At 45.7% G+C, this 12145-nt stretch overlaps 1 non-coding gene across 1 annotated transcript; it reads right to left on the bottom strand.

Moving 5' to 3' along the window:
- Positions 1-11200: 11200 nt before the first annotated feature.
- Positions 11201-11273, bottom strand: TRNAK-UUU (transfer RNA lysine (anticodon UUU)). The gene has a single exon. It is a non-coding gene; the product is annotated as a tRNA-Lys (tRNA).
- Between the last annotated feature and the right edge of the window lie 872 nt (positions 11274-12145).

Here is a 12145-nt window from a genome sequence, read left to right as displayed (position 1 = left end):
AACCGGCTGACTGGACCGTGTTAAACATCACGTCTCCTTACAGTACTTCCTAAAGCTAAATTTCCCTCAAAACTTTTTCGGTGTTCAATGTTAAGAATAAATTCGAACTTTCAAAAGCCATTTTTAAACTGTAGATTTTACGCTGGGTGAATAAGATTAATACTAAATTTTGTGAAATTTTCCCTTCGTTTAGGGATCTTGGGAGTATAGGATTCTCTGAAAACATGTATTTTCTTTGGGTGTCTGAAAGTATCTCATTGATTCATATCTCTCTTTTTTTTTACTTTCCGATTTGCTTTACATAGGGGCTGCCTGGCCGAGGCGGTAAAGGCGTGCTCGGTCTGCCCGGAAGGACGTGGGCTCGAATCCCCGTCAAGAAGTCGTAAAATTTAAGAAATGAGATTTCCACTTCCGGAGGTGCATATGGCCCTGAAGTTCACTCAGCCTACACCAAAAATGAGTACCAGGTTAATTCCTGGGGGCAAAGGCGGCCGGGCGTAGAGCTAACCACTCTACCCCATCGCGTGCCGAGGTTAACAATTGTGGAAGCCTTTACCTTCCACTCCTCCAAGGGACTTCATGGCCTGTACGGAGGTGACTTTGCTTTGCTTTGCTTTGCTTTACATCGCAGGTCTTATGGCAACGGTAGGATTGGAAAGGGCTAGGAGTGGGAAGGAAGCTACAGAAGCCTTAATTAAGGCACAGTTCCAACATTTTCCTGGTGTGAAAATTTGAAATCACGGAAAACCATCTTCAGGGCTGCCATCATTGGGATTCGAATCCACTATCTCCCCAGTATGCCTTTGCTGGCGGTACCTAGTGTTTACAGTGCGCTATGTCTTCTGGTATATGCTAGAGAAATTGTGTTACTTTCATTGATTTATCTCTGCCTTTGACAATATGAAAGTGACTGAGGTATGAGCGATGCTAGTAATGCCATTCCTTATGCAGCCAGTCCCTGTTATGAATGGTGCAAAAGTGTTGCTCATAGGGTCAGTGGGTGCATGCATTTCAGTGGACTTGGCAGACTGATATATAATAGTAAATTTTGGCTCAGTGAGGAAAGAAACGGGAAACTACCCCACTCCTCGTTTCCTTACTACGCCTCTTCAGTAATGCCTAGGCCATCTATGACAGCTGATGGCGGAACTGTTGAGGATCCAACCAGCCTTAGGGCTGAGCACTGAACATACATACACATCTCCCGAATGCAAGCTTACAGCTGCGCGACCCGAACAACGCGGCCGCTTGCTCAGTGTATCGTTCTTGGGTGCCTGAAAGTATCGCATTGGTTCAAATCTATTTTCACTTTTATAATTATTATTATTTTCGATAGATTACCTCCTTAATATCTCGAAAATTTTCGTCGACACTTGATCAGGATTTGATGGCAAAATTTAATTCGTACTCTCAGGAAAGTTTTATGTTCGCGGAAACCGTAGGTCATCGCTTTCGAAAAAAGAGTTTCCCACTGGATGAAGAAAATGCTCACGCTTGCGTAACTCTATTGTTTTGCTTCTGAGTCGCAGTATCGAGCAAACCTCTCTCTCTCTCTCCCCACCACCAGCTAGGACACCTTGGGAAATTCTGGAAACGTTCCCTCTTTTTCTAGGAATCTGTGGATATCAACTTCTCTGACAGCAAATATTAAGTTTCTAGGACGCCTGAAAGTGCCTAATTAATTCACGACTTCTTCTTCTTCTTCGTCTTCCTGGCCTTTTACCTAATTTTCGAATGTGTATTAATCGCAGTTTTACGGTCGGATGCCCTTCCTGGCGCCAACCCAATGTAGAGTCCAGTATTCACTACAGCATGTTTCTCACTTGGTTGGTAGCGTGATGTTTTGTTTGTAGATAAAGAGAAATGTGTCCGCCTCTGTGGTGTAGTGGTTAGCGTGATTAGCTGCCACCCCCGGAGGCCCGGGTTCGATTCCCGGCTCTGCCACGAAATTTGAAAAGTGGTACGAGGGCTGGAACGGTGTCCACTCAGCCTCGGGAGGTCAACTGAGTAGAGGTGGGTTCGATTCCGCGGTTTTCCGTGGTTTCCCACTTCTCTTCCAGGCGAATGCCGGGATGGTACCTAACTTAAGGCCACGGCCGCTTCCTTCCCTCTTCCTTGCCTATCCCTTCCAATCTTCCCATCCCTCCACAAGGCCCCTGTTCAGCATAGCAGGTGAGGCCGCCTGGGCGAAGTACTGGTCATACTCCCCAGTTGTATCCCCCGACCAAGAGTCTGAGGCGGTAGAGGTGGGATCCCTCGCTAAGTCCGAGGGAAAAACTGAACCTGGAGGGTAAATAGATGATGATGATGATGATGATAAAGAGAAATGTATCAATAGCCCTGAGCTACAGAAATTAACCAGACCCGGTTAAAATTCCGTCCCAGCCAAGAATCAAATTCGAGGATTTCAACGTTGACCATTTAGCCGAGGAACAGAACCCTGATTTATTCATATCTATTTTCATTGTTATATCTTCCTTTAGACAATACATTGCTCTACTTCAACGTCCAATATGTACACGATATCTCCCGAATATCTCGAAAAATTTCCTCAATACGTTCTCGGGATCTGGAGTCAAAAAAATTAATTTGGACTTGCAGAAAAATTTTGAGTTCACAAAAACTATAGGTCTTTACGTTAAAGTTTTCCCCTGGGTGTAAAAACGCTCCCTCCCCCCCCCCCTCTCTCTCTCTGCCCCACACCCAACCTCCAATCAGTTCAACCCCTTCAAAAATTTTGTGAATTTCTGCTTTTTCTAAGGATTTGGGGTGTATAATATTTTCTGGAAGTGCCTTGTATTCATATTTATTTTGATTTCCACAACCCCCTTTAAACATTGCTACACCTCGGTTAATATACGTATCCCTTACCTTTTAATATTTCGAAAATTTCCCTCAGCACTCTCTCTGTTTCATGTTAAATATTCGAATGCATTTCCAGGAAACTCACAAATCTATGAAAACTACAGGTAATTCGCCCTACAAGTTAAGTTTCTCACTGGGTGAAAGAACTTTTACCTTTGCGTACTTAGGCTGCTTTGCTTCTGAGCGCCAAATTTGAGCCCCTCCTCTCCCTCGCTGTTCAGATTCCATGGGAAGATCTGTATCAGGTTCTCTGGTACCATAAGTTTCTAAGTTGTCTGCAAGTACCTTTATGATTCATGCCTATTTTTATTTTGCACCTACATTTATACAGTCAGGCCGGCCTGCCTCTTACCCGGAGGTCCCAGGTTCAATTCATGGTCAGGTCAGGTATTTTTACCTGGTTCGAGGTCCTCTAAGTCTACGTGATTACAATTGAGGAGCTATCTGACTGTGGGATAGCGGCCCCGTCTAGAAAGCCATGAATAACTACGTGGAGGATTCGGTGTGCTGACCACTCGATACCAGGTAATCTGCAGGCCTTTGGGCTGAACAACGTTCGCTTGGTAGGTCATGTCCCTTCGGAGCTGTTGTGCCATGGGGTTTGGTTTGGTGTGTACAGTGAAGTTGCCTTTGTACATAGTCACACTCACTCTATTTCCATTTTTAGATTTATTTATTTATTTATTTATTTATTTATTTATTTATTTATTTATTTATTTATTTATTTATTTGTTCTTTCTTTCTTTCTTTCTTTCTTTCTTTCTTTCTTTCTTTCTTTCTTTCTTTCTTTCTTTCTTTCTTTCTTTCTTTCTTAATCCGTCTACCCACCAGGGTTGGTTTTTCCCTGAGACTCAGCGAGGATTCCACCACTATCGCCTCAAGGGCAGTGGCCTGGAGAGTGAAACTCTGGATAGGGAGGTACAACTGAGAAAGGAGGAAGAGTACCTCGCCCAGGCGACTTCATCTGCTATGCTGAACAGGGGCCTTATGGGAGGATGGGAAGTTCGGAAGGGATAGACAAGAAGGAGGGAAAGAAGCGGCCGTAGCCTTAAGTTAGGTACCATCCCGACATTTGCCTTGAAAAGAAATGGGAAAACTCGGAAAACCACTTCAAGGATGGCTGAGGTGGGAACCAAACCCTCCTCTACCGAGGCTGAGTGGACACCGTTCCAGACCTCGCATCACTTTCCAAATGTTAATTTACTTACGGTACGAATCACTCTACCAACGGCGTATTTGTGATGAAATACTGGATCATGTGAGATTTCCGAAGTTAAGCAACGTTGGGCGTGGTCAGCACTTGCTGGATTTTTTTTTTTTTTTTTTTTTTTTTTTTTTGCAAGTTGCTTTACGTCTCACCGACACAGATAGGTCTCATGGCGACGATGTGACAGGAAAGGGCTAGGAGTGGGAAGGAAGCCGCCGTAGCCTTAATTAAGGTACAGCCCACTGGTGTGAAAATGAGAAACCACGGAAAACCATCTTCAGGGCTGCTGACAGTGGGGTTGCTGCTGGCAAGAGGAGGAGTGAAAATCAATTATTCTCTTTTGTCATTCATGCTACACTTTATATGAATTCTTCAAAACAACAAATGTAATTCCTTAAGACCTTACGATTCAATCTTGAAGCAGGCGTCAAGTTTGATGAACTCAGCAACGCCTCCATCAGAATCAGCGTATCCGGTTTTTTGTCCCACAAACCACTTCTACGGATTTTGGAGACGCCACGGATCGAGTAGGAGTATTTCAGTTGCCTGTAATGTATTCGAAACGTCGGCAAACTGTACGAAATGTACGAAAACAACAAGACGGTTCAACCCGGAAATAGAACTAAATGCACTCCATTACTTCCGACATTAATAAAAATGGCTTTACGTCCCACTAACTTACATTTACGGTTTTATGAGACTCCGAGGTGCCGGAATGTATTCCCGCAATAGTTTTCTACGTGTCAGTAAATCTACCGAGACGACGCTGACGTATTTGATCACCTTCAAATACCATCGGACTGAGCTACTATCAAACCTGCCAAGTTGAGGCCAGAAGGCCAGCGCCTCAACTGTGTGAGGCACTCAGCCCGCCACCATTATTTTTGTTTTGGATTTACTTATTTTCATCTTGTACTCCTTCTCCATGACTGTCCGGCTCCATAGCTAAATGGTTAGCGTGCTGGCCTTTGGTTACAGGGGTCCCGGGTGCGATTCCCGGCAGGATCCGGAATTTTAACCATAATTGGTTAATTTCGCTGGCACGGGGGCTGGATGTATGTGACGTTTTCATCAACACTTCGTCCTCATGCGACGCGCAGGTCGCCTACGGGAGTCAAATCAAAAGACCTGCATCTGACGAGCTGAACTTGTCCTCGGACACTCCCGGCACTAAAAGCCATACTCCATTTCCATGACTGTGTTCTTACTATTCGGTAGTTTTTCCAGATCTTCTGGTGAGTTGGATAAAACAACAATATAATCGGAAAATCTCGGAATTTTCACCTCTTCTCCTTGGGTAGTGATACCCTTTCCAAATTCCTCTTTGATTTTCTTTACCGCCTGTTCTCTCTCGATGAATAATACCAACTCGGACCATAATTCAAAAGGAGAAAGATATAATATGTCACCAGATGTATTGTAGAAAGGTGTATCGTCGCTGCCGGGACAAAACCTCCTATGTGAAATATTTTGGCTTAGAACTTTGGCCGGTAAGGTTCTGTCATCTAAGGTGCAATATTGTATGAATATTGTCAAGGCATTCTCGCTCTTCATAATGTATGCGCTGCGGGTCAGTATGTCTCCAAAAATATTATCACATGGGAGGTTTTGTCCCGGTAACGACGGTATGCTTGTGCGTGCTTATAGTCGTAGTATTGAAAGTTAAGTTCTGACAGTTCTTAGAGGGAGGTCCGTTTACTGCCTGCCTGGGTGGGCGGGGAGAAAGAAGTAGAGGGTATGGTTGCCATGGAAACGTGGGCGGAACAATTGAGTCGGAAGAAGGAGAAAAGAATGTAGAAATGTGGCAACACCGTGCAATGATACGTGCAATGCTCCTGCCTCCAGGCCCATCTGTCAGAACGCTTCATTTAATATCACGGATATAGTAACTGAGACAAAAGTATTCGAAAGAACTAGTTCATAGACGTATATGGCACACGGTATAACAAATGTACTGAACTGGTGCGTATGTGGTAATGAACAGGTTGAGGATTAAGAGTAGCTGTTTACGGATTAATTTACAAAATCAGCATTTCTAACATACTGTATTGTCATTTGAAAATGAAAATGAAAATGAAAACCTACAACCTGTTTTCCAGTCTTTGACCGGGTCAGGGATGTGATGAATGAACCAGATATAGGCTATTATTACAACGGGGTCGCCACTCCCAAGGTGATATTAATGACTGATAAACGCTATGAAATGTGAATGGAGAGTGTTGCTGGAATGAAAGATGACAGGGAAAACCGGAGTACCCGGAGAAAAACCTGTCCCGCCTCCGCTTTGTCCAGCACAAATCTCACATGGAGTAACGGAATTTGAACCACGGTATCCAGCGGTGAGAGGCCGACGTGCTGCCGTCTGAGCCACGGAGGCCCCTGTATTGTCATTCATCATGATAAAATTGGTATACAGTGACTTTGGGAAACTTATGAACATACAAACAGTGTCTTTTTGCAAATAATTGTTATCTCTCCAATTTTTTACTTTGAAACACCTTGTAGGCTCTATATGTGAACAGAGTAGGAATATTGCGCGTGTTTAATTGCTACCACCATTGATTGGTTGCCACTTGAAAAGCATTGATGCGCATAATCGCATCGTTATTATGCCTCAAGCTGGTGTGTTCTGAAGGAGATTCGCAATCTAAGGCATTGAGTTAAGGTCAATTACACCCAAACTTCAATACCTGCCGAATATTGTCTTTTCATATCCTAATAACATACAATATTATATTCATTTTGTTTCCCAGGACATTTTCATAAGATGATTAAATGTTCCAGAAATATTCTGACATATTTTTAAATATACCCGGTGGTTTCCAGAAATATTCTATGCGCAGGATAAAATATAGCATTACTGGTATATTATGAGAACTATCTTTGGAATATTCCGGGAATGTTTTAAAGCATTTATGCGGGAAGTCGTTGATTCGATCAATAAATATACAGTATAATAATTCCAAACGATTCGATACAATACCCTAATTACACTGAATTATGATATTTGCTTAACGTCGCGCCGACACAGATAGGTCTTAGGGCGATGATGGGATAGGGACGACCTAGGAATAGGAAGGAAACAGCCGTGGCCTTGGTTAAGGTACAGCCCCAGCATTTGCCTGGTGTGAAAATGGCAAACCACGGAAAACCATCTTCGGGGCTACCGACGGTGGGTATCAAACCCGCTATCTCCCGGATGCAAGCTCACAGCTGCGCGCCCCTAACCGCACGGCCAACTCGCTCGGTAATTACACTGAATTGAACTAATGTCCTGCTAGTTAGAAGTCCCATGTGTTCTCCATTTGAAAGCGCCTGAAATACTTCTAATTATTTCAGAATATTTCTGAAACGTTTCTTTCTTTCTTTCTTTCTTTCTTTCTTTCTTTATTTCTTTCTTTCTTTCTTTCTTTCTTTCTTTCTTTCTTTCTTTCTTTCTTTCTTTCTTTCGTAATCCGTTTACCATCCAGGGCTGGTTTTTCCCTCGGACTCAGCGAGGGACCCCACCTCTATCGCCTCTTGGGCAGTGTCCCGGACTGTCAGACATTGGGTTGCAGGGATATAACTGGGGAGGAGGTCCAATACCTCGCCCAGGCGGCCTCACCTGCTATGCTGAACAGGGGCCTTGTAGGGGGAAGGGAAGATAGGAAGGAATAGACAAAGAAGAGGGAAGGAAGCGGCCGTGGCCTTAAGTTAGGTATCCCGGCACTTGCCTGGAGGAGAAGTGGGAAACCACTTCCAGGATGACTGAGGTGGGAATCGAACCCACCTCTACTCAGTTGACCTCCCGAGGCTGAGTGGACCTCATTCCAGACCTCGTACAACTTTTCAAATTTCCTGGCATAGCCGGGAATGGAACCCGGGTCTCCTGTTGTGGCAGCTAACCACACTAACCACTACACCAGAGAGGCGGCTCAACATTCTCATATAAAAGTTCCAGAAATATTCTGAAATACTTGTATATATCCCCGGTGTTTTCCAGGAATATTCTATGCCCATGAAAAATAGCATTATTGGTATATTGCGAGAAATATCTTTGGAATATTCCAGGAATGATTTAAAATAGTTCTGGAATATCAGTAAATTGTTGTTAATAATACACTGACTGACAGAGCAAATGCAACACCAAGAAGGAGTGGTCAGAACTTTATGCCAATTGCAGGGTAGACTGACGTCACTGAGGTATGCTCATGATGTGAAATGCGCCGCTGTGCTGCGCACGTAGCGAACGATAAATGGGACACGGCGTTGGCGAATGGCCCACTTCGTACCGTGATTTCTCAGCCGACAGTCATTGTAGAACGTGTTGTCGTGTGCCACAGGACACGTGTATAGCTAAGAATGCCAGGCCGCCGTCAACGGAGGCATTTCCAGCAGACAGACGACTTTACGAGGGGTATGGTGATCGGGCTGAGAAGGGCAGGTTGGTCGCTTCGTCAAATCGCAGCCGATACCCATAGGGATGTGTCCACGGTGCAGCGCCTGTGGCGAAGATGGCTGGCGCAGGGACATGTGGCACGTGCGAGGGGTCCAGGCGCAGCCCGAGTGACGTCAGCACGCGAGGATCGGCGCATCCGCCGTCAAGCGGTGGCAGCCCCGCACGCCACGTCAACCGCCATTCTTCAGCATGTGCAAGACACCCTGGCTGTTCCAATATCGACCAGAACAATTTCCCGTCGATTGGTTGAAGGAGGCCTGCACTCCCGGCGTCCGCTCAGAAGACTACCATTGACTCCACAGCATAGACGTGCACGCCTGGCATGGTGACGGGCTAGAGCGACTTGGATGAGGGAATGGCGGAACGTCGTGTTCTCCGATGAGTCACGCTTCTGTTCTGTCAGTGATAGTCACCGCAGACGAGTGTGGCGTCGGCGTGGAGAAAGGTCAAATCCGGCAGTAACTGTGGAGCGCCCTACCGCTAGACAATGCGGCAAAATGGTTTGGGGCGCTATTGCGTATGATTCCACGTCACCTCTAGTGCGTATTCAAGGCACGTTAAATGCCCACCGCTACGTGCAGCATGTGCTGCGGCCGGTGGCACTCCCGTACCTTCAGGGGCTGCCCAATGCTCTGTTTCAGCAGGATAATGCCCGCCCACACACTGCTCGCATCTCCCAACAGGCTCTGCGAGGTGTACAGATGCTTCCGTGGCCAGCGTACTCTCCGGATCTCTCACCAATCGAACACGTGTGGGATCTCATTGGACTCCGTTTGCAAACTCTGCCCCAGCCTCGTACGGACGACCAACTGTGGCAAATGGTTGACAGAGAATGGAGAACCATCCCTCAGGACACCATCCGCACTCTTATTGACTCTGTACCTCGACGTGTTTCTGCGTGCATCGCCGCTCGCGGTGGTCCTACATCCTACTGAGTCGATGCCGTGCGCATTGTGTAACCTGCATATCGGTTTGAAATAAACATCAATTATTCGTCCGTGCCGTCTCTGTTTTTTCCCCAACTTTCATCCCTTTCGAACCACTCCTTCTTGGTGTTGCATTTGCTCTGTCAGTCAGTGTAATTCCGAAACGAATCTTAAGAACACTGTAGTTACGTTCAATTGAACTTACGTCCTGCTAGTTAGAAGTCCTGTGTTTTCACAACTTGAAGGCGCCGGAAATACTTCTAGTTATTTCAAAATATTTCTGGAACATTTAAAATTAGAAAACTTTGTAGGAACATTTCTACAGTATTTTCTGTTGTTGGGATAGCGATAAAATCAGCAAACAATCAGAATATTCCCTCTTCTCGTTTCTTCTTCTTCTCCTTCTTTATCTGTTTACCCTCCAGAGTCGGTGTTTTCCTCGAACTCAGCCAGGGATCTCACCTCTACCACCTCAAGGGCAGTGTCCTGGAGCTTCTGACTCTGGGTCGGGGGATACAACTGGGGACTATGACCAGTACCTCGCCCTAGCGGCCTCACTACTATGCTGAACAGGGGCCTTACGGGGAGATGGAAAGATTGTAAGGGATAGACAAGGAAGAGGGAAGGAAGCGGCCGTTTCCTTAAGTTAGGTACCATCCCGGTATTTGCCTGGAAACCACGGTGGGAATCGAACCCACCTATAATCAGTTGGCCTCCCGAGGCTGAGTGGACCCCGTTCCAGCTCTCGTACCACTTTTCAAATTTCATGGCAGAGCCGGAAATCGAACCCGGGCCTCCGGGGGTGGCAGCTAATCACACTAACCACTACACCACAGAGACGGACCTTCCATGTATTCTCCAATGCATAGGTAATTCCTTTATACTGACCAATGAATTTATAAGTGGGAACTGAATTATATTTGTAATTCAGCTTTTATACGAAGTTTCAAGCAAATCAAGCTAAAATCATTTGCACTGAAATAATTACGACGTTTTCCGTAGTTTTCCACTTCTCCTCCAGGCAAATGCCTGAACGGTACCGAACTTGGGGCCACGGCCGCTTTCTTCCCTAATCTTTGCCTATCCCCTCCAAACTTTTCATCTTCCCAGAAGGCCCCTATTCAGCATAGCAGGGCAGGCCGACTGAACTAGGTAATGGTCCTTCTTCCCAGTTGTATACCAACATGAGTGTCACGCTACAGGGCACTGCCTTTGAGGTTGTAGAGATGGGATCCCTCGCTGAGGGAAAAAAGCACCCCAAGAACAATAGCTTTTGTTTTAATGTAGAGTTAACACCGTTGTTAAGACCCTGCAATTGTTTAGAAATCGTCTTCTTCTTATACTTCTTATCCTTCTTCTTCTTTATCTAGTTATCCTCCAGGGTCGGTTTTTTTCTCTCGGACTCAGCGAGGAATTCCACCTCTACCGCCTCAAGGGCAGTGTCCTGAAACTTGAGATGTTTGGTCGGGGATACTACTGGGAAAGATGCCCAATACCTCGCCCAGGTGGTCTCAAATGCTTTGCTCTTGGTGGGGGATGGGAAGATTGAAAGGGACAGGCAAGGAAGCGACCATGGCTTTAAGTCAGTATGTTCGCCTGGAAAAGTGGGAAACCACAGAGGCAGACTAGAAATCGTCTACAATTGTAATTCCAATCATCTGTGAATTTAGCACCACCGTATCTGTTTCTTTTTTTTTTTTTTTTTTTTTTTTTTTTTTTTTTTTTTTTTTTTTTTTTTTTGCGAGATCTAATATCAAAAATACCCGCCCGAACAGGGACTCGAACCCTGGACCCTTAGGTTAAAAGCCTAATGCTCTACCGACTGAGCTATCCGGGCTCGCACGCTGTGTTATTCTGATAGATCCTAGGACGCAAACCCTCAAAGACGCTTGTGTGTGTGTGTGTGTGTGTGTGTGTGTGTGTGTGTGTGTGTGTGTGTGTGTGTGTGTGTGTGTGTGTACGGTAAAGAGTCGGGGTCAATGCTGCATCTTATCAGGGCGACTTTTAAGATAGTAGGCCTCTTGTTCGCGTTTGTGTTGGCAAACCAATCTGAATCCAACAGCTTGAAGTAAACACTAGATAAGCATAGACAGGAAGGGAAAATCTGTCCGACTCTGTAGTAGAGGCCCGAGTTCGATTCCCGGCTCTACCACGACATTTGAAAATTGGTAAGAGGGCTGGGATGGAATCCACTTAGTCTCGGGTGGTCAACTGAGTGGAGGGGTTTCGATTCCCACCTCAGTCATACCCGAAGTGGTTTTCCGTGGTTTCCTACTTCATCTCCAATCAAATGCGGGATGACATCTAACTTAAGGCTGTGGTCTCCTTCTTGCCTATCCTTTCCAATCCTTTATTCCCCACAAGGATCCTGGGCGGGGTACTGGTCCTCCCCCCGGGCCTCCGCGGGTGACAGTTAATCACACTAACCACTACACCACATAGATCCTTAGCTTACTCGAAATAAAAATAATAATAATAATAATAATAATAATCATCATCATCATCATCATCATCATCTGTTTACCCTCCAGGTTCGGTTAGCGAGGGACCCCACCTCTACCGCGGCAAGGGCAGTGTCCTGGAGCTTCAGACTCTTGGTCGGGGATACAACTGGGGAGTATGACCAGTACCTCGCCCAGTCGGCCTCACCTGCTATGCTGAACAGGGGCCTTGTGGAGGGATGGAAAGATTGGAAGGGATAGGCAAGGA

This window comes from Anabrus simplex, chromosome 11, assembly GCF_040414725.1.
Source record: "Anabrus simplex isolate iqAnaSimp1 chromosome 11, ASM4041472v1, whole genome shotgun sequence".
In the NCBI taxonomy this organism is placed as follows: domain Eukaryota; kingdom Metazoa; phylum Arthropoda; class Insecta; order Orthoptera; family Tettigoniidae; genus Anabrus; species Anabrus simplex.
Note: the sequence above shows the minus strand (reverse complement) of the source record. Positions and strands in the feature narration are given on the sequence as shown.